The sequence below is a fragment of the Bufo bufo genome, chromosome 10 (assembly GCF_905171765.1).
Source record: "Bufo bufo chromosome 10, aBufBuf1.1, whole genome shotgun sequence".
Classification (NCBI taxonomy): domain Eukaryota; kingdom Metazoa; phylum Chordata; class Amphibia; order Anura; family Bufonidae; genus Bufo; species Bufo bufo.
This window is the reverse complement of record NC_053398.1, coordinates 118,114,986-118,140,496: the sequence shown is the minus strand read 5'-3', so window position 1 is coordinate 118,140,496 and position 25,511 is coordinate 118,114,986.

The following is a 25,511-nucleotide window of genomic DNA, read 5'->3' as shown; positions in this document are numbered from 1 at the left end:
CCTATGAGCACCTTTCCCTTCTTATCTTTACCATATATGCCCAAAAAAATTGGAAGGGTTTACAAACTTCCAAGCACTCATATATATATACAGTACAGCTTGGAAAGTCTTCAGACCCTTTCAAATTTTATGTTGCGGCCTAGTGTCATTTTGTACTCAATACCCCATAACGACAAAGTGAAAACAGAATGTTCAAAATCTTTGCTAATTTATTGAAAAGAAAAAAAACTAAAGTTTTGTATTGACATAAGTATTCAGACCCTTTACTTTGGACTTAGTTAAAGCCATTTTCAGGTCTGTCCAGAAATGTTCGACTGGGTTCAAGTCAAGGTTCTGGCTGGGCCACTCAAGTCACTCCTGTATTGGCTGTGTGCTTAGGGTCACTGTCTTGTTGGAAGGTGAAGCTTTGGCCCAGTCTGAGGTCCAGAGCACTCTGGATAAGGTTTTCATTAAGAATACCTCTGTACTTTTCTTCATTCAGCGTTCCTTTAACCCTGACCAGTCTCCCTATCCCTTAAAGCATGATGCTATTACCACCATGCTTCACTGTAGGTATGGTATTGGGCAGGTGATGAGCAGTGCCTGGTGTCCTCCAGACATGACGCTTAGAATTGAGGCCCGAACGTTCAATATTGGTTTCATCAGATCAGAGAATCATCTTATTTGCAAACTCTATGAGCTGTAATGTGTCTCTGAGCTCTACAGGCAGTTCTTTTCTCCTCATGGCTTGGTTTTTGCTCTGAAATGCATTGTCAGCAGTGAGACCTTATATAGACAGGGGGTCTTTCTAAAGCATGTCCAGTCAATTGAATTTGCCACAGATGGACACCAATCAAGGTGTAGAAACATCTCAGAGATGATCAAGAGAAATGGGAGGCTCCAGAGCTAAATTTCAAGTACCATCGTAAGGGTCTGAACACTTATTTCCATGAAAATATTTGTTTTTCCTTTTTAATAAATTAGCAAAAATGTCTAAAATTCCGTTTTCATTTTTTCATTATGGGGTATTTAATGAAGAATGATGAGGGAAAGCCTTATCTATTTCTTTTTCATTTTAGCACAAGGCAGCAACATAGCAACGTGTGAAAAAGACTTTGCTAATGCACTGTATATACGGTATATACATAGTCCCAAGAAGTAACATTAGACGGGTGAAAGTTACATCTTTATCTTATAGATTTCTACATGCTGCCTTCATCACAACGTGTCCATTTATGCCCATCTGTCCTCATCTCTTTTATTTAACTCATTCTCATGGCAAAACATGTCTGTCACATAATTAGCAATAATGTTTGCGGATTCATTACTGATGTACAATATTAGCCCAGCCGATGCTCATTTACCATCTTTCAAGATGACAAAATCTAAATGCAGCTCTTGCAAACACTGTCAACAGCTGCTAAGTGGACATGTTGTACAGGAAAACACTTGACGCCATCCACGGGCTCTGAATTATTTAGCCTCTACAGAATAGGCTGTCAATTCACAGAACGTCCCGGCTTTTTCCAATGATGCTCTGATAACTTTCGAACTGAACACATATTAAACTTGAAATAAAAATGTGAAAATAATTTGGAATTAACGAGGGTTTCCTTCTTGAATTAAAATGGAACCATCAAAGGGGTTGTGCAGTGCTAAGATATTGATGAGCTATCCTCAGGATTACAAATGAGCGAATTTTCCAAGATTTGGTTTGTTTCAGAATCGTAAAATTTTTCAAAAAATTTGGTTCAGGTCTGAATGTACTCGTTCCGAACCAAAGTTGCCTGAATTGCCCAGGAAATTGGTATATAACCCCCTCTAGTCCTCTAAAACATAAATCATCTCTGATCAGGATAGGTCATTAAAGTCTGATCAATCAGAGTCCAACTCCTGGCACCCCCAATCAGCAGTTTTAAGGGGTAGCGGTGCTTGTGCAAGCGCTTCTTCTGCTTCAAAATTACCTACGCCTCCTCTCACTTGTAGAGGTGGAACAGTGTAATTACAACGGCTCCTCCGTAAATGAATGCATTGTAATAAGAGCACTGATAGGCTTTCAACCAGCTAATTGGTGGGGGAGCCAGGAGTTGGACCCCCACTAATCTGACATCGATGAACTATCCCGAGGCTGTCATGAAAATCGTAGCACTACACAACCACTCTAAGGTCCCCACACAGATTAGATTATCGTCAGCTGAACCTTCTGAGGCGCCTGACAACGATCTATTGTGTGTGGGGTCCTCCTACCAAATAGCAGGGGCAAATTGAAACTCAACGCTTTGATCATTTTGTTCTAGCAAGAAATAAGCATGCAAGAATAGCGGTCAGCCAAATAAATATTTTGCCACAGCTGTTGCAAACCTTAAAGAAGGTTGTTAGACCTTAAAGGAGGTTTTTGTTTCATTGAAAAATGAAAATCAGAGATCATATATAGTACACTGTGCCTCACATGGGTCCAGAGATCTCCACATTTATTACTCTAAATGTTCTGCTAGATTTATTTCAAGCTGGTAGCTCAGAGTGTGTTTCCTTTCTGCTGCAGCTCAGGATGTGTTTCCGTTCTGCTGCAGCTCAGGTGGCAAGGGAAAGATGGAACTGAGCATGTGCGTCCACCTCAGCAAGGTGGACAGATAAATAAGAAAAATACTAGCAAATAAACTGCTAATTAGCTAATAAACTAGCAAATAAAAAAAAAATATGACAGTTACCCTTTAAAGGGGTTGTCCCATGAAATATATTCTACAGTTTTCAAACCAGCAACTGGATCTGAATACTGTTGTAATTGCATATAATTAAAGGGTAACTGTCATATTTTTTTTATTTGCTAGTTTATTACAGCTAGGCATGTATACCTGAGTTAGACTGTCAATGATTGTCAAAAGATCTGTAATTACCTTATAATAACAGCATTCATTAATGTCCTCTGTCCCTTTTCACTGCTCCCTTAAAAGACCATTGCTAGGGCTTGTCTGTCTTCCTTTTAGTATAGACAGAGGGGCGGTCTTCAACACTGCATGCCTGCATTAGGCTTCAGAGGGATGAGGCGTGTCTCTCAATAATCCAATCTGATTGGCTGGCAGGGAGCTGCTGGCTACAGAAAGTGTGTATGGGAAGTGAGGGAAAGCAGTTTTGTCCTCAGAGAACTGGCAGAGGAGCCATCTTGAGAAGGTCCTCATATTGTAAATGTTTAAACAGCCGTAACTAAGGGAAAAACTCAAGGAAAACAGTGGTATGTGAAGAAACTAAAGATTGCTTTATGAATAATGCTGGTGCAGCAGTAACATATACTAAAATAGATTTTTTTATGAAAACATGACAGTTACCCTTTAAATGGGTTATCCGAGTTAAATAAATTTATGGCCTTATGCTTTATTACCTTCCTAACAATACATTTTACAATTACTCTATATGTTTTTTTATGTCCTTTCTTCTCTGATGTTGCGTGTACAGGCTTATCCCTGCTTGAGGGAGTGGCCTGGCTCTTGGTGATGTGCAGTGTCACATTACAGGTGGAAAAAGTTCTGAAATGATTTATCTTTGTCTCATTTTTTTACATCACAGAAACCTGACATTTTAACAGGGGTGTGTAGACTTTTTATATCCACTGTATATATATATATAATTATATACAGTGGGGAAAATAAGTATTTGATACACTGACGATTTTGCAAGTTTTCCAACCTACAAAGAATGGAGAAGTCTGTAATATTCATCATAGGTACACTGTAACTGTGAGAGACAGAATCTAAAAACAAAATCCAGAAAATCACATTGTAGGATTTTTAAATAATTAATTAGCATTTTATTGCATGAAATAAGTATTTGATCACCTACCAACCAGCGAGAATTCTGGCTCTCACAGACCTGTTAGTTTTTCTTTAAGAAGCCCTCCTACTCTGCACTCATTACCTGTATTAATTGCACCTGTTTGAACTCATTAACTGTAAAAAAAGACACCTGTCAATCACACTCCAACCTCTCCACCATGGCCAAGACCAAAGAGCTGTCTAAGGACACCAGGGACAAAATTGTAGACCTGCACAAGGCTGGAATGGGCTACAGGACAATAGGCAAGAAGGTTGGTGAGAAGGCAACAACTGTTGGAGCAATTATTAGAAAATGGAAGAAACACAAGATGACTGTCAATCTTCCTCGGTCTGGGGCTCCATGCAACATCTCGCCTCGTGGGGTAAGGATGATTCTGAGAAAGGGCAGGAATCAGCCCAGAACTACACATCAGGACCTGGTCAATGACCTGAAGAGAGCTGGGACTAAAGTCTCAAAGATTACGGTTAGTAACACACTACGCCGTCATGGATTAAAATCCTGCAGGGCACGCAAGGTCCCCCTGCTCACGCCAGCACATGTCCAGGCCCGTTTGAAGTTCACCAATGACCATCTGGATGGTCCAGAGGAGACATGGGAGAAGGTCATGTGGTCAGATGAGAACAAAATATAACTTTTTGGTATTAACTCCACTCGCCGTGTTTGGAGGAAGAAGAAGGATGAGTACAACCCCAAGAACACCATCTCAACCATGAAGCATAGGGGTGGAAACATCATACTTTGGGGGTGCTTTACTGCAAAGGGGACAGGACAACTACACCATATTTAAGGGAGGATGGATGGGGCCATGTATTGCGAGATTTTGGCCAACAACCTCCTTCACTCAGTAAGAACATTGAGAATGGGTTGTGGCTGGGTCTTCCAGCATGACTATGACCAGAAACACACAGCCAGGGCAACTAAGGAGTGGCTCCGTAAGAAGCATTTCAAGTTCCTGGAGTGGCCTAGCCAGTCTCCAGACCTGAACCCAATCAAAAATCTTTGGAAGGAGCTAAAACTCAATGTAGCCCAGAGACAGCCCTGAAACCTGAAAGATCTGGAGAAGATCTATAGAAGGAGTGGGCCAAAATCCCTGTTGCAGTGTGTGCAAACTTGGTCAAGAACTACAGGAAACGTCTGACCTCTGTAATTGCAAACAAAGGTTTCTATACCAAATATTAAGTTCTGTTTTTATATTCTATCAAATACTTATTTCATGCAATAACATGCAAATGAATTATTTAAAAATCATACAATGTGATTTTCTGGATATTTTTTTACATTCTGTCTCTCACAGTTGAAGTGTACCTTTGATAAAAATTACAGACCTCTCCATTCTTTGTAGGTGGGAAAACTTGTAAAAACGCCAGTGTATCAAATACTTATTTCCCCCACTGTATATATATAGATAGAGAGAGAAAGAGATACTAATCTATATCTCTATATACATATATAGCTATATACTTTATCTTTATATGTATGTAGAGATATAAATTAGTAAATATATATCTCTATATGTATGTATATCATCTATATATATGTATATAGAGATTCGTATTTACTGATCTATATCTCTATATACATTGTAGGAAGGCGCAAGGGGCCGTCATTGATGGAAGCTATGTGTCACCAAGATTCCTGGCCTCGGTGAGGTAAAGCCGGTAGTTTTAATTGTCAGAGGCAGCTAGTGCTGACTGACCCAAATTTTTGTTAGTATAACTGTAAAGCTGATCCGGGCCGGCTCTTACAAGGAGTAGCCAAACTGCTGGGTGGGTGGTTTCTCCCCACGCTCCAGGCCGGGTGCTTTTGGCCTATATAAAAAACCCAGCCAGCAATCTCGGCTGGGTGTGGTTTATCCTCCATCTGACAGAGAAGCTGGGAAATCTCTGTGTTTTGGTACCTGTGAAGTTGTGCCGTGCTAAAGAGCTGAGAGACGCATGTCGGGAAACAGGCCCCTAAAGCCTGCTGTGGACTGTGGGTGGAAAACTGCTAACCAGGTGAAGATTTTGTTCTATGGACATTGCATGGTGTGAACAAACACTAAGACTCTGAACGGTCATTTTTGTTTTTCCTTATAGTAACATAGTACATAAGGCCGAAAAAAATACATTTGTCCATCCAGTACGGCCTGTCATCCTACAAGTTGATCCAGAGGATGTGTGAATAAACACCGAACTGTTTAAGTTAAAGACTTTGTGATTGCCTCTATACTGCGTCCGATAGCCTGTCTACCAGAGCAAAACGCCACAATTGGTGTCGGATGTGGGCAAACGCAGTGAGGCAGGGCTAAAGGCCTGTTGGCGGATTTGTTTTGGAGGGCTTTGCCGTACCCTCTCTAGCACTGGATCGGCCAGGTGTCTCTTGGTAATGCCTTAGAGATGGTTGACCTGGTGGAGTGCTATGAGGCCACCTGAAATCTACAGGGGGGTTCTTTTGGGAGGGGGCCAATCAAACCCTGGAAATCTCCACCTCAGACACGGCTGCCGGTGCCAACCAAACCCGACTGGGATGTATCCCCTGCAGACCCAGCCCTGGTTTGCTGGCGGTGTCACGAGCCTGGACACATAAGGGCCGACTGTCCCCATAGGGTTTAACCCATGGATACCAACTATGGCTAACGACACTCATTGTACGCCAGGAAGCTGTGTGCCACAGGTACCTCCTAGACTGTAGACAATAGCCACCTGTGCCAGGTGGAAGTGGGGGACACTCTGGCCGTGGCACTGCTGGATTCAGGGAGCCTGGTGTCCCTGGTAAGAACTGCCCTGTTGCGGCCTGTCGAGTATACTGGCTGAAAGATCAGCGTTGTGTGCATTCATGGGGACTTAAAGGACTATCCCACCGCCCTGGTCTCTATATCAATGGTGGATGGCAGGTGGACTCATGAGGTGGCCGTCGCCACAAAATTACCATATGAACTAATAATTGGGAGAGACTACCCCGGTTTCCCGGCACTATGGCCGGACACGAAAGTTACCGATACCCGTGAGAAATATGGGACCCTAGCAGAGTGGCCCGTCTCAGGGGGGAGACCAAAACCCTGGGAACCTGAGTCCGAAGGGCCAGCGGTAGGGGTGACCGCCACTTCAGTGGAAGAGGGGAAGACAACCCCGCTAAGTGTGATGGTGCGAGACATGGAGGACTTACCACCAGATCCGGAGCTAGCCGACCTCAATGTCTCCGGGGATAATTTTGGTACTGCACAATATTGGGACCCAACCCTATCCCGAGCCTGGGAAAATGTATTAATAATAGATGGGGAACCACAATAATTGGGGGCAGGGTCGGCGTTTCCCCATTTTGTGGTTCGTCAAGAGATGTTGTATCAAGTAAACCAGCTGCGAGGTGAATCCATTGAACAGTTGGTGGTGCCCCAGGCTTATCGCAAACTCGTGTTCGAGTTAGCCCACCAGCATGTTCTCGGAGGTCATCTGGGAATGCAAAAAACGCAGGACCGGATTCTACAGCGGTTTTACTGGCCCAGTGTGTTCAGAGAGGTAGAAGAATATTGTAAGTCTTGCCCAACCTGCCATATAACGAGCCCCCAGCCACATTTTCGTAGTCCCCTGGTACCCCTCCCGATTATCGAGGTCCCATTCGAGCGAATCTCTATGGATCTCGTAGGCCCGGCCGGTACCGAAGTCTGCTAGAGGACACCAACACATCTTGGTTTTTCTCGACTACACCGCTCGGTACCCGGAGGCAGTGCCACTGCGTCATACATCAGCCAAACTCATATCTAAGGAGTTAATGGAGATGTTTTCTCGAGTGGGTCTGCCTAAGGAGGTTCTGACTGACCAAGGGACCCTGTTTATGTCCAAGGTCATGAGGGAACTCTGTAAGTTGCTCCACATAAAACAGCTACGGAGGTCCGTGTATCATCCACAAACGGAGGTCCTGGTATCAAAAATAAAAAAATATGCTAAAAAGAGTGGTCTCTAAGGATGCGAGGGACTGGGACCTTCGAGCTGCTATATGGCAGACACACTTGCGGTCTGTTGGACATCGCCAAAGAGGCATGGAACAACAACCCACACCGCACAGAAGTGTTGTTGAGTTCGTCACCCAGATGCAGGACGGATTGAAACTGTTTTACCTCTGGTTAGGGAGCATATGGAGGCAGGGCAACGATCCCAGAGTAGAATCTATAATCGGCAGGCTCGGGTCCGGACCTGTAACCCGGGTGATCAGGTATTGGTTCTGGTACCAACCGTAGACAGTAAGTTTCTAGCTAGTGTCACGAGGGTGTCGAGGACCACGCCTGACTCCGTTATACCCGGGGTCAGGAAGTCGCAGCGGTTGGCTGCACGCTCTATTTAAGATAGGGCTGTTTTCCTTATGGTAGCTTTCTGGGTTTGCTTAGCAAACCCTTTTGGCTCACTCAGGGAGCCGTAGCTCCTTCTCCTCAGCTGTTCCTTGTCCAGCACTCCCAGACCTCCTTATATTTCTCTCTCACACTTCTCTGGTTGCCAGAGATAGAGCTTCCTGCCTGGACATCTATCCTGACCTTCTGGAGCTGTGTTGCTGCGTTCACTAGTAGTTGGTCCAGTACGCTACCCTCCAGATCCCTGTTGGACCTTTTTGGTTTATTGTGGTCGCCCACCTGGGTGTATGTGTTTGTATGTTTTGTCTGTCCTCTCCCTGGTGTTTCCCTCTTAGTGATAGTGGTGTGGACTAGCGATCCCACCGGCCTGTTCACTATCCAGGGCTCATATTAGGGAAAGCCAGGGTTTAGGCACGCGATCGCCGCACGGGTGAGGAACCCGTCTAGGGACGTCAGGGCAGTCAGGTGCCAGCCGCAAGGTGAGTTAGGGGTCACCACCTTTCCCTCTCCCTTGGGCAGGGCTTTCCCTGTTTTCCTCCCTGTGCGTGTCGTCGGTCATTACATTATCTCTGGCCATTATTTTGTGTAGGTAAAAAAAAAAAAATTTTTTTTACCTACTTAGAATCCAGTATGGATCAAATTGCTGCTCTGTCCAAACAATTTCATGGCCTGTCTTTGGAGGTGGTAGGATTGAAGGCGTCGGTCCTCCAGCAACAGCAGCAATTACAACTGACTGCAAGCCCAGCGGTTGCTACTGGTAACCAGGTTGTTGCGGAACCCAAGGTCCCTCTCCCTGACAGATTTTCTGGGGGAAGGGACAAGTTTTTGACATTCCGTGAGGCCTGTAAGTTATATTTTAAACTGCGCCCTTACTCCTCTGGTAATGAAGATCAGCGGGTGGGGGTTGTTATTTCCCTGCTGCAGGGGGATCCGCAGTCCTGGGCGTTCTCTTTACCTACTGATTCCCAGGCTCTTCGGTCAGTGGATGAGTTTTTCGGGGCCTTGGGTCTCATATATGATGACCCTGACCGAGTCGCCCTGGCTGAATCAAGATTACGGAGACTCTTACAAGGAGAGCGGCCGGTAGAGGAGTATTGCTCTGAATTCCGTAGGTGGGCTACGGATACCCAATGGAACGACCCGGCTCTCAGGAGTCAGTTCTGCTCTGGGTTATCCGAAAGGGTTAAGGATGCGCTTGCATTATATGAGACCCCCTTTTCCCTTGATGCGGTTATGTCCCTTTCTATCCGAATAGATAGACGCCTTGGGGTCAGGTTGAAAAAACCGGAGCAATTGGTAACCCCTCCCAAGCAGCAGTTAGTCTGTACGGACTTAGACGAGCCTATGCAGCTAGGAGGAACTACTCGTCAGGTCCGTCCTCCTGAGGCTCGCCGTAGGCGTGGGGTTTGTTTTTTTTTGTGGGGAGAGGGGTCATTTCATTAATGTCTGTCCTTCTTTCCTCAGAAACAAAAGACCGTCGGAAAAACTACTAACCCCAGGCTGTGTGGAGGATGTCAGCCGGGGGGTATACGTTTCCTCCATACGTACATCGCAATTTGTGTTGCCAGCGGTTATTATTTTTGGTGATAAGACGGAGACTATTTCTTTCTTTCTAGACAGTGGAGCAGGGGTAAATTTGATAGATGCCCATTTTGCCCGCACTTTGGGTTTGTCTCTCTGTACTTTACAGAGACCCATTCCCATATTCGCTATTGATTCTGCTCCCCTGTCTCAGAGAAACCTCACGCACATTGTTCATAATTTACACCTTCGGGTAGGGGACCACCATAACGAGATGCTTTCAGGTTATGTTCTGGAGGGGCTTCCCACTCCGGTAGTGCTGGGTCTTCCCTGGTTGGTAGCGCACAATCCAGTGGTGGATTGGCAGGCCAGGGAGATATTGGAGTGGAGTGAGCAGTGCAGAGAAAATTGCTTAAATAGCAATTGCTTAGTCGCCTCCATAACTACCCTACCTACATTTATTTCGGACTTTGAGGATGTTTTTTCTGAAAAGGGTTGTCAGAAGTTACCACCTCATCGTCCTTATGATTGCCCGGTTAACCTTATTCCCGGCGCAAAATTACCCAAGACCAGGTTATATAATCTTTCGGGTCCAGAGAGACAAGCCATGAAAGATTATATCTCCGAGAGCTTGGCTAAGGGACACATCAGACCCTCTTCTTCACCCGTGGCTGCAGGGTTTTTCTTCGTTAAAAAGAAAGATGGGGGCCTGCGTCCTTGCTTAGATTTTCGCGAATTAAATCAGATAACCATCCGAGACCCATACCCTCTTCCTCTCATTCCTGACCTGTTTAATCAGATTGCGGGTGCTAGGTGGTTCTCCAAACTTGATCTTAGGGGTGCCTACAATCTGATTCGTATTAAGAAGGGGGATGAGTGGAAGACAGCGTTTAACACCCCTGAGGGGCATTATGAAAATCTAGTTATGCCTTTCGGTCTGACCAATGCTCCTGCCGTCTTTCAACATTTCGTTAATGACATTTTTAGTCATCTAATCGGCAGGTTTGTGGTAATATACCTAGATGATATTTTAATTTATTCGTCTGATCTGAAAACACATGAGGTGCATGTCAGACAAGTACTGCAGGTCCTACGGACGAATGAATTATATGCTAAAATTGAAAAATGTGTCTTCGCCGTTCAGGAGATACAATTCCTGGGTTATTTTTTATCTGCGTCAGGTTTCCGTATGGATCCTAGGAAGGTCCCGGCAATTTTAGATTGGGATCTTCCTGAGAACCTCAAAGCACTACAACGGTTCTTGGGCTTCGCGAATTTCTATAGGAAATTCATTAAAAATTATTCACTTATTGTAAAACCGCTTACTGACATGACTAGGAAGGGGACTGATTTTTCTAAATGGTCTGACGCCGCTAAAGTTGCTTTTTCCTCTCTAAAAGAGAGGTTTACCTCAGCACCTGTACTGGTCCAACCTGATGTCTCTCAGCCTTTTATTGTTGAAGTCGATGCGTCAGAGGTGGGAGTGGGGGCGGTGCTGTCTCAGGGTCCGTCTCCTGGCAAATGGCGTCCTTGTGCTTTCTTTTCTAAAAAACTATCTGCAGCAGAAAAGAACTACGATATTGGCAATAGGGAACTATTAGCTATTAAACTTGCGTTTGAGGAGTGGCGTCATTTCTTAGAGGGGGCAGTCCACCCCGTCACTGTAATTACGGACCACAAAAATCTTCTGTACCTCGAATCAGCTAAGCGTCTCACCCCTAGACAGGCTAGGTGGTCGCTATTTTTTACCAGGTTTAACTTTGTGATTACCTATCGTCCTGGGGCAAAGAACACCAAGGCTGATGCACTATCTCGTTGTTTCCCTGGAGGGGGTAATGTGAGTGATCCGGTACCCATTCTTCAAAGAGGAGTGGTTGTTTCTGCGGTACACTCTGTTTTGGAGGGGAAGGTGTTAGAGGCCCAGGGGGACGCCCCGGTCTCTTGCCCCTCAGAGAAATTGTTTGTACCGTTGAACTTACGTTTCGAATTATTAAAGGAACATCATAATTCGGCACTTGCTGGGCACCCGGGTAGTAAAGCAACCTTGGAACTATTGTCTCGTCGTTTTTGGTGGCCAAGGTTGCGTCAGGATGTATTGGATTTTGTGTCTTCTTGTTCTACCTGTGCACGCGCAAAAGTTTCACATACACGTCCTGCAGGGTCTCTATTACCACTCGTCATTCCCAATAGACCGTGGACACATCTGTCAATGGATTTTATCACTGACTTACCTTTGTCTGCGGGTAAAACAGTTATTTTGGTAGTAGTGGACAGGTTTAGCAAAATGGTACACTTCATTGCGTTACCCGCACTACCTAATGCTAAGACTCTTGCTCAGGTATTCGTCAGTGAAATCGTGAAGCTTCACGGGGTCCCCTCCGATGTTGTTTCGGATCGGGGTACCCAGTTTATTTCTAAATTTTGGAAAGCTTTTTGTTCTCGTTTGGGGGTACACTTGTCCTTTTCCTCTGCTTTCCATCCTCAGTCGAATGGACAGACTGAGCGTACCAACCAAAACCTTGAGACATATCTAAGATGTTTTGTGGTCATCATATTTACCGTTAGCTGAGTTTGCCATAAATAATCGTCGTCAGGAATCCACTGGCAAGTCACCATTTCTTGGTGCATATGGTTTTCATCCCCAATTCTGTACTTTCAAAGAGGGGGGGTCTTCTGGGGTTCCCGAAGAGGAACGGTTTTCGTCATCTCTTTCATTGGTATGGCAGAAGGTGCAAGCTAACTTGAAAAATATGGGAGGTAAATACAAATGCATGGCTGATAAGAGACGGTCGCCAGGTCCGGACCTAGGAGTGAATGACTATGTGTGGTTGTCTACTAGGAATATTAAATTGAAGGTTCCCTCTTGGAAACTGGGTCCTAGGTTTATTGGCCCTTACAAAATTGTAGCCATCATCAACCCCGTGGCTTTTCGCCTGGAGTTACCTCAGACTTTTAAAATTCATAATGTTTTTCATAAGTCGTTACTCAAAAAATATGTTCCACCTCTAGAACCATCACCGCTGCCACCCCCTCCTGTTGTCGTGGATGGTAACCTAGAATTTCAGATATCCAAAATTGTTAATTCTCGTCGGGTCCGCCGCTCTCTTCAATATCTGGTGCATTGGAGAGGTTACGGTCCCGAGGAAAGAATGTGGGTTCCTGCGTCTGAGGTAAACGCCGACAGGTTAGTTCGGGTTTTTCATGCCTCTCATCCTGAGAGACCTGGTCCTGAGTGTCCGGAGGCCCCTCGTAGAGAGGGGGGTACTGTCACGAGGGTGTCGAGGACCACGCCTGACTCCGTTATACCCGGGGTCAGGAAGTCGCAGCGGTTGGCTGCACGCTCTATTTAAGATAGGGCTGTTTTCCTTATGGTAGCTTTCTGGGTTTGCTTAGCAAACCCTTTTGGCTCACTCAGGGAGCCGTAGTTCCTTCTCCTCAGCTGTTCCTTGTCCAGCACTCCCAGACCTCCTTATATTTCTCTCTCACACTTCTCTGGTTGCCAGAGATAGAGCTTCCTGCCTGGACATCTATCCTGACCTTCTGGAGCTGTGTTGCTGCGTTCACTGGTAGTTGGTCCAGTACGCTACCCTCCAGATCCAGGTGCCAGCCGCAAGGTGAGTTAGGGGTCACCACCTTTCCCTCTCCCTTGGGCAGGGCTTTCCCTGTTTTCCTCCCTGTGCGTGTCGTCGGTCATTACAGCTAGGTGGCAGGCGACCTATGAGGTGCTTGAAAATATTGGAGAGGTAGATTACAAGGTACACCAGCCAGGGAGGCAAAAGCCAGAGCAGGTGTACCATGTGAATCTGCTCAAACCCTGGAAAGATAGGGAAACCTGTATGGAAGACAGGGTTCCTAGAGGAAGTGGTTTCGGCCCCTCTTTCTGAAGCAAGGGAAGCGGCTGCGACAGTGAAAATTGCTGACAGCCTCTCCTCTAAACAGGCTCAGGAAGCCAGGGAGTTCATTAGTCGGAACACGGATGTGTTCTCGGACCTCCCTGGACGCACTTCCATAGTCCGACATGACATTATCACTGAGCCTCAGGCAAAAGTCTGGTTAAAACCATACCGGGTACCCAAGGCTCGGCGACAAGCCATCTCGGAGGAAGTGCAGCTAATGCTCCAGCTAGGTGTCATCGAGGAGTCAAAAAGTGAATGGGCCAGTCCGATAGTCTTAATACCCAAGCCGGACGGGACATTGCGGTTCTGTAACTATTTCCGCAAACTGAATGAGGTGCCCAAGTTTGACGCATATCCCATGCCCCGAGTGGATGAGCTTATTGAGAAGTTGGGGCAAACCCGGTATTTTTCTGTGTTGGACCTCACCAAAGGGTATTGGCAGGTACCCTTGACGGAGGCTGCCAAGGAAAAAGCGGCTTTCATCACGCCAGAGGGGTTGTATCAGTACAAGGTATTACCCTTTGGTCTACATGGTGCTCCCGCCACGTTTCAAAGGCTAATGGACATTGTACTCCGTCCACATCGTCGGTACGCTTCGGCGTACCTGGACGAATCGTTATCCACAGCACCGACTGGGAAAGTCACCTACCTAAAGTACAGGCTGTAGTGGACTCCCTTAGGAAGGCTGGCTAACTGCTAACCTAAAACAGTGTACGATAGGGTTAGAATAGACCAAGTACCTGGGGTATGTAATTGGGCGCGGAACTATCAAACCTCAGGTGAACAAAATTGAGGCAATTAGGAATTGGTCCGGACCTGTCACTACTCGGCAAGTAAAGTCATTCCTGCTTATGGTGGGGTACTATATGAGGTTTGTCCCCAATTTTGCTACAGTCGTCGCACCATTGACAGGCCTTTTGAAGTGACGCAAGTCAGTGACGGTTCAGTGGAATGAGCAGGCGGAAAGGCTTTCTCTGCTTTGAAGTCTACCTTGTGTGGGTCCCACGCCTGACTTCAAGAGGGAGTTTGTGGTACAGACCGATGCCTCTGAAGTAGGCCTCAGAGCTGTACTCTCTCAGGACATCAATGGGGAGGAACATCCTGTTGTTTTCCTGAGCCGAAAGCTTACCCCAGCCGAGACTAGGTACAGTATAGTGGAGAAACAGTGCCTGGCCATCAAGTGGGCACTCGAGTCTCTCCGCTATTATCTGTTGGGGAGAAAGTTCCGTCTGGTGACCGATCACTCCCCTCTCAAGTGGATGAGCTAAGCCAAAGAGAGGAATGCTCGGGTCACCAGATGGTTCTTATCTTTACAAAACTTCAAGTTTTCCATGGAACATAGGGCAGGAAGGTTACAGGGAAACGCGGAGGCCCTGTCCCGGGTACACTGTCTGACGGGTGTTCACCCCCTCAGGGTTGAACAAAGGGGGGAGATATGTAGGAAGGCGCAAGGGGCTGTCATTGATGGAAGGTATGTGTCACCAAGATTCCTGGCCTCGGTGAGGTAAGAGCCGATAGTTTTAAGTGTCAGCGGCAGCTAGTGCTGACTGACACTGTTTTTTGTTAGTATGGCTGTAAAGCCGATCCGGGCTGGCTCTTACAGGGAGTAGCCAAAGTGCTGGGTGGGTGGGTTCTCCCCGTCTCCCCGTCTCCCCGTCTCCCCACGCTGCAGGCCGGGTGTTTTTGGCCTATAAAAAACAGCCAGCAATATCAGCTGGGTGTGGTTTATCCTCCATCTGACAGAGAAGCTGTGGAATCTCTGTGTTTTGGGACCTGTGAAGTTGTGCCGTGCTAAAGGGCTGAGAGACGCATGCCGGAAAACAGGCCCCTAAAGCCTGCTGTGGACTGTGGGTGGAAAACTGCTAACCAGGTGAAGATTTTGTTCTTCACCTGGTTGTTCATTGCATGGTGTGAACAAACACTAAGACTCTGAACGGTCATTTTTGTTTTTCCTTATGTGTGAATAAACACCGAACTGTTTAAGTTAAAGACTTTGTGATTGCCTCTTTACTGCGTCTGCTAGCCTGTCTACCAGAGCAAAACTCCACAACATATATATCTATATACTTTATATATGTATATAGAGATATATATCAGTAAATACATATCTCTATATGTGTGTATATATATATATATATATATATATATATATATATTTACTGATCTATACCTCTATATACATATCTAGATAAAGTATATAGATATATATGTATATAGAGATATAAGGGCTCATGCACACGGCGTGTCTTCAATGCACGGGCACCAACCGTGGGACTGCTGCATGTGGATCACAGACCCATTCACTTAAATGGGGTCCGCAATCCACATCCAACAGTCTGCACCGTAAAAAAGTAGTGCGTGCACAATTTTTTTTGCGGTGCAGAGGCGCGGACAGAAACACCACGGAAGCACTCCATAGTGCCACTGGGCCAGCGGTAAACAGTGAGAAGGCCGCGGTGCTCAAACAGCTGATCTGCGGGGGCCCCGGGTGTCGGACCCCCGCCGATCAGAAGCTGATCATCTATCCAGAGGATAGATCATCAGTTAAAACAAAGTGCAGAACCCCTTTAACTTATGTATATGTAGGTCCTGAGGAGTTTTATAATGATTTTTTTTCGGTTAACCCCTTTAAGACTTTGAGTCATCCTCAAGTTGCTTGAAATGCTGTAAAGCTGCAGTATTTAATGATGCACCTAAACCAAGGTAGAGAGTCCAGTAGCTACAGTATATTATTTTACACAGTGGGGCAGATGGCTCATTTTGCACCAAATAAATAATAGGCAACACACAGATTTTCAAACTTTTTCCACCTTGATAGACAAGACTAGAAGACTTTGCAATAAAGGGGCCTGGCACAGCATTAAGAGGTACGGCTTAAAATGCACTACATTACCCTACATTTTGGTGCAAAAAAATTTGCCTACAGTAAGCCAACCAAGAGGTGGCAGAATGTTAGATAAGTGTCTAAAGGTACTTTCACACTAGCGTTTTTCTTTTCTGGTATTGAGTTCTGTCCTAGGGGCTCAATACCAGAAAAGAACTGATCCGTTTTATCCACATGCATTCTGAATGGAGAGAAATACGTTCAGGATGTCTTCAATTCAGTCTTTTTGACTGTTCAGGAACTTCAGGACGGAGATAAAACCGCAGCATGCTACGGTTTTATCTCCGGCCCAAAAAAACTGAAGACTTGCCTGAATACTGGATCCGGCCTTTTTTTTTACCATAGGAATGTATTAGTGCCGGATGCGGCATTCAAAATACCGGAATGCCGCATCCGTCTTTCCATTCTGCGCATGCGCAGACCGGTAAAAATGTGAAAAAAAAATCAAAACGGATTCGTTTGTCCGTATGACAAACGGACAGACGGATCCGTTCTTGCAATGCATTTGTAAGGATCCTGATCAGTCTTAAAATGCCATCAGTTGGCATACGTTTTGCCGGATACTCTGCCGCAAGTGTGAAAGTAGCCTAAACACGTGCCAAAATTAGCAGACCGCATGATGTGTAAATATGGCACATCTAGCGGAGTTCTAAGCTGTCAAAATTTAAGATAGTATTAATAAACCCGCCCCAATATTTCTTTAGCTGCATTATAGATTTCAAAGGTGATGCATCTACTCACTGAACCTACTCAACCAGTGCTTGTGTCTTCGGCAGGATCAATCCTATTACATCAGACATACTGCCTGGTGGGGTTGATACGTCTGAGTACAACGATACAATCGGTTGTGGGGTCCCATGAACAAATAAGACTTTAATGGGATTGTAAACCATACTATGTTTAATTTAAATAACCAAAACCTTGCAATAAAAGACGCATACAACCTGTGGAAATCATCTGTTCATGCCCTTTTTTTATTAACCTTCATTAGAAATCAATAGGAAACCATCACTTTAGGTGGGAAAAATTCCTGTCAAAAATGCTAATGGATCCACAAGAGATGACTCTAATCCCGGGAGGATCCCTCGTTACTTGATCCACCCATTCTTTATGCAAATGAGGTCTTCAGAGCACCAGGGGGCGTGTCCAGCACTGGAAAACCGAGGAGCTGAGGTGCACCAAGAGGCTAGGCCCATCCCTCGGTGCACTGAAGCCCTCATTTTCATAAACAATGAACTTTTTTTTCTCTCAGGGACACCACAACCGATTTTCACAAGACAAGTATCAGTTTAATCAGATAGTATAACTTGTTTAATAGGGTTGATTTGATTCTGTCCAGCTTTTTACGGCCCCTTCAGTCTGGGAATCTGTTCACTTCAAAGACCCTATACGACCAAAAGTTGGAACCCCTCCCTTAATTTTTAAATACTTATAAATTACATCCACAGCGACCAGTCAGATTCCACCATTCATTTTTCAGAGCTCCTCTGGAACATGAAAGGTGGAACCTGATTGGTTGCAATGGGCAACTAAGCCAGTTCTACTTTACACCAGTTGTGATAAATCTCCCCCATAGTTCTTGTAGAACATCTACCTAAACGACCGAATATAATCCCAGGGTCAGTCCTTGTGACTTGAAGCTAGTCTCTTTATCTGGTTCACACCTTGGGCGATGAGATTAAACCGATGCCTGAAACCAATCCAGAGGCTGGCCCAGAATGACCAGGCTCCTGATCCACCTTCTGGGCGACGTACCTTCTTGCTGCAGGAGTTAAACCAACAAGCCTGCATATTAACGCCCCCGTCTTCTTGAAATAAGCACGGCTTATGAGAAATCCTATACAACAAGGCTAATTCCACAAGTGTACTCCACGGCGCACTGCTGTCATTCTTACAGATGACTTACAAGCCTACAAGAACTTGCTTGCTCTAGGCTCCTTGCCACCACTAAGCTTAAATTAGCATCTATGTGGGCCCCATCCAAGGCTTCTCAGAGACCAGCTGTGCAAAGACCTGTCACCGTCTTGTCAGTGAAAGTTTCCTGTCCAAAGAACTTTTGTCATTCCTCGTTCCTCAAGTAAAAGCATGTCACTTGAAGAGGCAGCTAAAGTCACTTGCAATGACTGGTCTCAAATCATAGCTCTCTAGCCCTGTCACTGAAAGTCTCACCCCGCAGCTAAAACTGTCACTGATCATGTTTGGATATGTACACTGAGGTATCAGATTAGAAAGGAGCGTGCACGAGATGGGACTTTAAAAGAGGCCAAGACACAGGAGAGAATATTAACCCTTCGAACGAGCGAGGTGGGGGAAAAAAAACAAAAAACAAAAAGGAACGGGTTAATTCCATCCTTCTTATTCAGTCTCACTCCTAAGCTTCTCAATGCAATTATATAGTCCATATCTCATTTAATTGGAGAGCTCGGTCAATGAGCGAGTCCGGGAGGCAACGCGCAGTCACCCCGCTCCCTGTCAATATGCTGAATATTTCATATGGCGGTATACCGCCATGTGCGCATATATATATATATGGATTGACAGAGAATACGGGGGGTCTGACAAGGAGTGATGTGAAGGAGAAGAGATTGTCCTCCTGATCGACTGTCATCTCTCAGATCGGTGAGAAACACTGGTCCTAGTAATGACTATCTAAGGATTATACTGAATGGTGGGGACTCGCTCCGCACCTGCAATTAGGAAGAGCTAGAGCTACTGCAGGACCCATTCTGTCTTGGCCATACTGGGGGTCATTTATTAAAGACTGCCATTTCCCAAGCCTGGGTTCACATCACGTTTTATGCCTCCGTTTGACATATACGTTAGAAAATAAAAGGATACAACAATGCAGCACACCGCGTTCTTTTATCCTGCAGTCCAATAAAAAAACATATACTTTTTTTTTATTACAACGGCAAAAAATTATATATTTTTTTTACAATGGAACTCTATGGTGAACGGAAGCTACTGTTTGGCATCAGTCTGAGGCATACGTTTAACGTATCCGTTTTTTTGTTTACGTTAAACGGATGGGAAAAAACGTGATGTGAACCCACCCTTAGTAAAAAAAAAAAGCTCGCTGGCGAAAGACGTGACTGTTTTATTAAGAGGTGCCGATCTCTTAAAAATTTGCCCCATTTGTGAGGTCCATGCACTAGAAACTGAAACCTATTTCAGCTAGAAGATGGCAAAGGTTTCAGTTGGAATCTGACCATTTTTATGGTTTAAATTAGATAAAGGGGTTATCAGGGTAAAGATAATGATGCGTTTTTGGAGTGTTGTTTTTGGCGCAGGAACAGTACCAAAAAATACTCTATGTGAACATACCCTTAAGGAGTCCTCGTAAGTATCTCCTACCAGGAACCATTCTACTATCAGAGAATGTCCTAGTTATGCAGCTCTGGGCTGTGGGAATAAGTGAGGCTCAGGTTTTATGTTCAGGAGCCCGTCTGACTGGCGGGGGTAGCGTGCAGGGAGTCGGCACTGGAAATACACAGCTGTGTCCATTGTTCAATGGATGGAGCTAATTACGGCAGCACTGCTTCAATCCTGGGGTCCCCTAAAAGGATATTTTATGGTGGGCCCAAACCCCCATCAATAAAGTCTAATAGGTTTTGAATCAAGGGAAAAGACCATAGTGCAAGTTATTGGCTCCAAAGGCAACTAAATGTTTTTGTTTTTTTCTGATCTTTGGAACCCGTTATGGTATCAGAGCCTGGGCTCACCGGAGGATCCTCTGGTACTCTGGTGGGCCAGTCCAACTTTATCTGTCCACTACACACTTTCGACACCAAAGCTACATTGAAACAGCTGATCAGTGCAACCAGGGTAAGGGTACTTTCACACTTGAGGCAGAGGATTCCGGCAGGCAGTTCCGTCGTCGGAACTGCCTGCCGGATCCGGCAAAACGTATGCAGATGCGGATCCGTCTGACAAATGCATTGAAATGCCGGATCCGTCTCTCCGGTGTCATCCGGAAAAACGCACCGGTATTAAAAAAATTAGCATTTTTTTCGTTCTGCGCATGTGCGGACTGAAATGTCGGGTCCATTTTGCCGAAACACTTGATGACGGATCCGGCAAGTGTTCAGTCTTTTTGGCCGAAGAGAAAACTGCAGCATGCTGCGCTATTTTCTCCATCCTGAAATGGCAAAATGACTGAACTGGAGACATCCTGATGCATCCTGAACGGATTGCTCTCTATTCAGAATGCATGGGGATAAAACTGGGAAAATAATAGCATTCTGAATACAGAACGCTAAGTAAAATAGGGCTGGAGGGGTTAAAAAAAAATTTAAATAATTTAACTCACCTTAATTCACTTGTTCGCACAGCCGGCATCTCTTCTGTCTTCATCTGTGAGGAAAAGGACCTTTGATGACGTCACTACGTTCATCACATGGTCAGTCACATGATCCATCACCATGGTGCTGGATCATGTGATGGACCATGTGATGAACGCAGTGATGTCATCAAAGGTCCTATTCCTCAAAGAAGAAGACAGAAGAGAAGCCGACTGTGCGAACAAGTGGATTAAGGTGATTTACATTTTTTTTTTTTTTTTTAACCCCTCCAGCCCTATTTTACTATGCATTCTGTATTCAGAATGCTATTATTTTCCCTTATAACCATGTTATAAGGGAAAATAATACAATCTACACAACCTTGAACCCAAACCTGAACTTCTGTGAAGAAGTTCGGGTCTGGGTACCACATTCAGTTTTTTATCACGCGCGTGCAAAACACATTGCACCCGCGCAATAAAAACTGAATAACGGAACGCAATCGCAGTCAAAACTGACTGCAATTGGGTACCTACTCGCGCGGGTTTGCCGCAACGCATCCGGACACGCTCGTGTGAAAGAGGCCTAAGAGACCCAAATACAGCATCATATATTACAGTAATCAATGCAATATTTGTAACTTACCAGCTTCCACACCCCTCTACTATCTCTTATGGTTGATTTAATGTCATCATGCGTATTTATTTCCAGGTCTAGCACATTGTGTATTTGTATTTCTGATTTTGTGACTGTTAAAATGTAATGTGCCTGGTTCACCAGCAGGTGGCAGCGAGCTTGGCAGAGCTAGTTTGCCTAGAGTGGAACCTTCTCTCCATTCTAGCCCTCTCTAGAGAGGGAGGAGTTTTAGTTAGTGAGGAGCAGTTCAGGGTAGCCCCTGTAAGGGGAAGGAAGCAGGCCCTCGTCCCTGCTGGATAGGCCCTGCCAAAGCCAGCAGACCCCCATCAGTTCTGCTGGAACAAGAGGAAAAAGCAGAAAGCCTCAAAAGCCAGGAGGAAAGGTTCCCTGGATAAAGACAAAGAGAAAAAGAAAAGTAAAGATAAAGACAGAGTCAGACTACCAAGCTAAGTACAGCAGAAAGAAAGCAGAGCTAAAGAGTGACAGATGTAGTAGTGCCGAAAGTGTTTGCATGCTAGAATTTATGCCAAAGCCTGCTGGTAACCAAGCTAAAGTTGGAAGATTGTTCCCTGATGAAAGTTTATTCAAGTAAAGCTGTTATCAACTTCAATACAAGTCTGGACTCAATTAATTTCATCATCCCTTTCATCAACAACCTCCTTTTTCATTACTGCGGACGACAACGTCTGGGGTCCAGCGTATCCAGGTAGGAGCACCATGACACATGCACAGCCACACCTAAAGGGACATTATAGGCTACCTTTACACCACTCTGGCCTTCCTACACTTGGGTACCACCATCACCATCTACTTAGGGCGACTCCGTCCCTCGTTGCTGAAATGCAACTGGCGTCACGATAAAAACATATTCCTTTAAGAAAGACCCCTGAATATTCTTCTGTGGGCATTTTTTATCAAGGCCTATGAACAATACAGCTGTCATACTGTTATCCCAATTCTACACCTACTATTACACGAATAGATAACATCTTCCCCTCATTGCAGCAGTAAACTGACAATAGGTTACCTATCTATATAAGAGGTCTTATCATGCGTGTGGACTGCTATAGAAGGACTGTATTTTGCATTTCATTTTCAATGGCAAAGCACTGCTAAAATGAAAAAGAAAAACGCCACAAAATTCTAAAATATTGTTTTCTATGAAGATTGAGTTTATAGAAGTGTCCCTTTGCATTGAGCGAAGTAGTGAAGATGAAACAAGTGTTAAAAAGAGTCCTAGTCAGAGAGCAGACTTCATGATAAAGCCCATTTCTGCCTTCCTGAAGGATAATCATCAATGTGACTATTATCTGTCCTCAGGCCTTCTTCTGTAAGCCTCTATTTACAGCCTAGTGAGGTCCATTGAGCAGCTGACACAAACTTTGCTGAGTACACTAATGGCAGCAATCGAAAAAAAGTATTTTTTCCTTGGGCAAAAAAAAAGATAAAAGTGACCCCTTGTATGTGCGGTACGACTTCAGAATGGCTCAACAGAACTATATTCACTCAATATATTTAGTCCTCATGCATTCTGAATGGAAAGAACTCCGTTCGGGATGCATCAGGACATCTTCCGTTCCATCAGCATTCCGTTTTGTGCAAGCTGCGGTTTGGTTCCAGTCATAGAAACGGAACAAACCGGATCCATCACTAAACACAACGTAAGCCAATGATGACAAATCTGGGTTTTTTAGGATCCTAAAAAACTGGATCCGTCACCCTTTGACTTTTAATGTAGTTAGTGATGGATCCGGTTTGTTCCGTTATGATTTCACACAACCGCGTTTTAACGGAACGGATGCATCCTGATGTGCAAAATCAAAGCAGATCAGTTTAATTCCTCTGCCGGATCTTAAAACCGGAATGAACAAAGCAAGTGTGAAACAGGCCTAAGACCTTCGCTGTATTGACAGCCAAAGAGTTTTCAATCTTTTTAGCAAGAGAACAGTCTCAACAGGTTGGAAAATCATATCTGCTTAGACATGGTCAGATGTCCCAGGTCAGAATATTGGGATGTGAAAAATATCTTACCCGCTTTAATTCCTTGAAAGTGGTTCCACGACACTAAAATAGTCAATCAACCCTTCCTAAGGTAAGAACATAATTGGTGCAATTTTTGAACTATCCATAAAAAGTTCCTTTTGCTTACTTCATTGTTAGTTTCTTATACATTTTGCCTACTGCCCAATGTTTTCTCCTGGATAATCCCTAATAAAATTAGATATTTTCCAGTAGATGGTTCACACCTTTTTACAATGAATAAACCATGAGGTGAAATTACCAAAGATGCAGTCATCCATACACTCTGGCGAGCCTTTTTAACCAAGAAGGTTTAGTAAGTGAACACTTTTACCTATAAGTACTCCACATGGCCTTCAACACTAGACAGAACACTTGCCCAGATCAGAAAAAGTCTGTTCTTCATAAGGCTACTAAGGCTTCTAAGGCTACTTTCACGCTTGCATTGTTAATTCCGGTATTGAGATTCGGCAGAGGATCTCAATTTCGGAATTAAATGGATTTGTTTTGATTTTGCACATCAGGATGCATCCGTTCTGTTAGGATGCGGTTGTGTGAAATCAAGACGGAAAAACACGGATCCATCACTAAATACATTGAAAGTCAATGGGTGACGGATCTGTTTTTTTAGGCTCCTAAAAAAAACTGGATGGCAAAAGGGTATCAGCGCCTCTCCTCGACACCCAAAGGATACGATCCTTCCCAGACCTCCTCCTCTACAGGGTTTAAGAAGATAGGCAGAATAGTGAAGCACCCTTAGCAATCTTTTTATAAAAGGTTTTATTCTGCTTACAACAAGTCAGTAGACAAAAGGCATAAAATACAAATCAGTCGTCACGTTCCTGCCCGACCCGGGTTTCGCTGCCTCGCTTCTTCTTCTGAAGAAGCGAGGCAGCGAAACCCGGGTCGGGCAGGAACGTGACGACTGATTTGTATTTTATGCCTTTTGTCTACTGACTTGTTGTAAGTAGAATAAAACCTTTTATAAAAAGATTGCTAAGGGTGCTTCACTATTCTGCCTATCTTCTTAAACCCTGTAGAGGAGGAGGTCTGGGAAGGATCGTATCCTTTGGGTGTCGAGGAGAGGGGCTGATACCCTTTTGCCATCCACTTTTGACCGGGAGACATAGTTTCCAGCAGCGCGGACCCTTTGACTTGTCTTTACCAGTGTGAGCGACCTACCACACTATTCCGGGACCAGCAGCAGCGCAAGTAACTGTCCTTGTTGGGACACAGGACTGACTTTCTGTTCTATTTTGTATTTTCCTAAAAAAAAATGTTCCGTCACCCTTGACTTACATTGTTTTCATTGCCGGATCCATTTTTTATGACCACAGCTTGCAACGGTTTTGTTTCCGATCACAAAACGGAATGGTGACGGAACAGAAGACATCCTGAACGAAAGATAGATAGATAAGATACATACGCATGAAATTCCTATTTTAAAATCAAAAGGACCCCTTTAACTGGTGTCTTCCCCAACACAAGGGCAATGTCCTGACAGCCGCATGGATGGACAGAGCATAACTCATATAAGTAGGTCAGAGACACAGATGCAAAGCACAGAGGGCTCAAGCAAAACTCGTAGTCAGTTAACAGGCCGAGGTCAGGGCAGGCAGACCGTCAGAATGTGTGAATCAGGCAGAAGTTGGTACACAGGCAGACAAATAGATCATAGCACCTCTGCAGGATCTAGCAAGCTAGCAAACCTATCGCTCAGACAGAGAATAAGACATACAGCATGGTATAAATGGCAGAAACTGGTTAGCACATTGCCTAGTAGCTGTGCAGAGGGCCCAAGGAGGGTTCAACACTTGTAGCACTAGAGAATGAGATGAGGATCAATGAAGAATATCCCAAAAAGACACACAGGACACTGGAGCCCAAGCCAGCTGCTGGAGCACTGGAACTGAAATAGACAAAGCATGAGTGAAACCAGAACCCGTGGCCACCTGCAGTAGCAGCATAGCGGCGGGCACAAGCCACTAACGTACACACGTGATCCACAATTGGTGCTATTCTTGACTTGTGAGGGTGTGTTTAGAGAACATGCCAAGACCTGGTCATCTGGTGAGGTTGTCCTTCAGCAGAAGAGACAGGAAACTGCTGTAGAGCAAAGAGTCGGGTACCTGCGGAGACAAAAACCT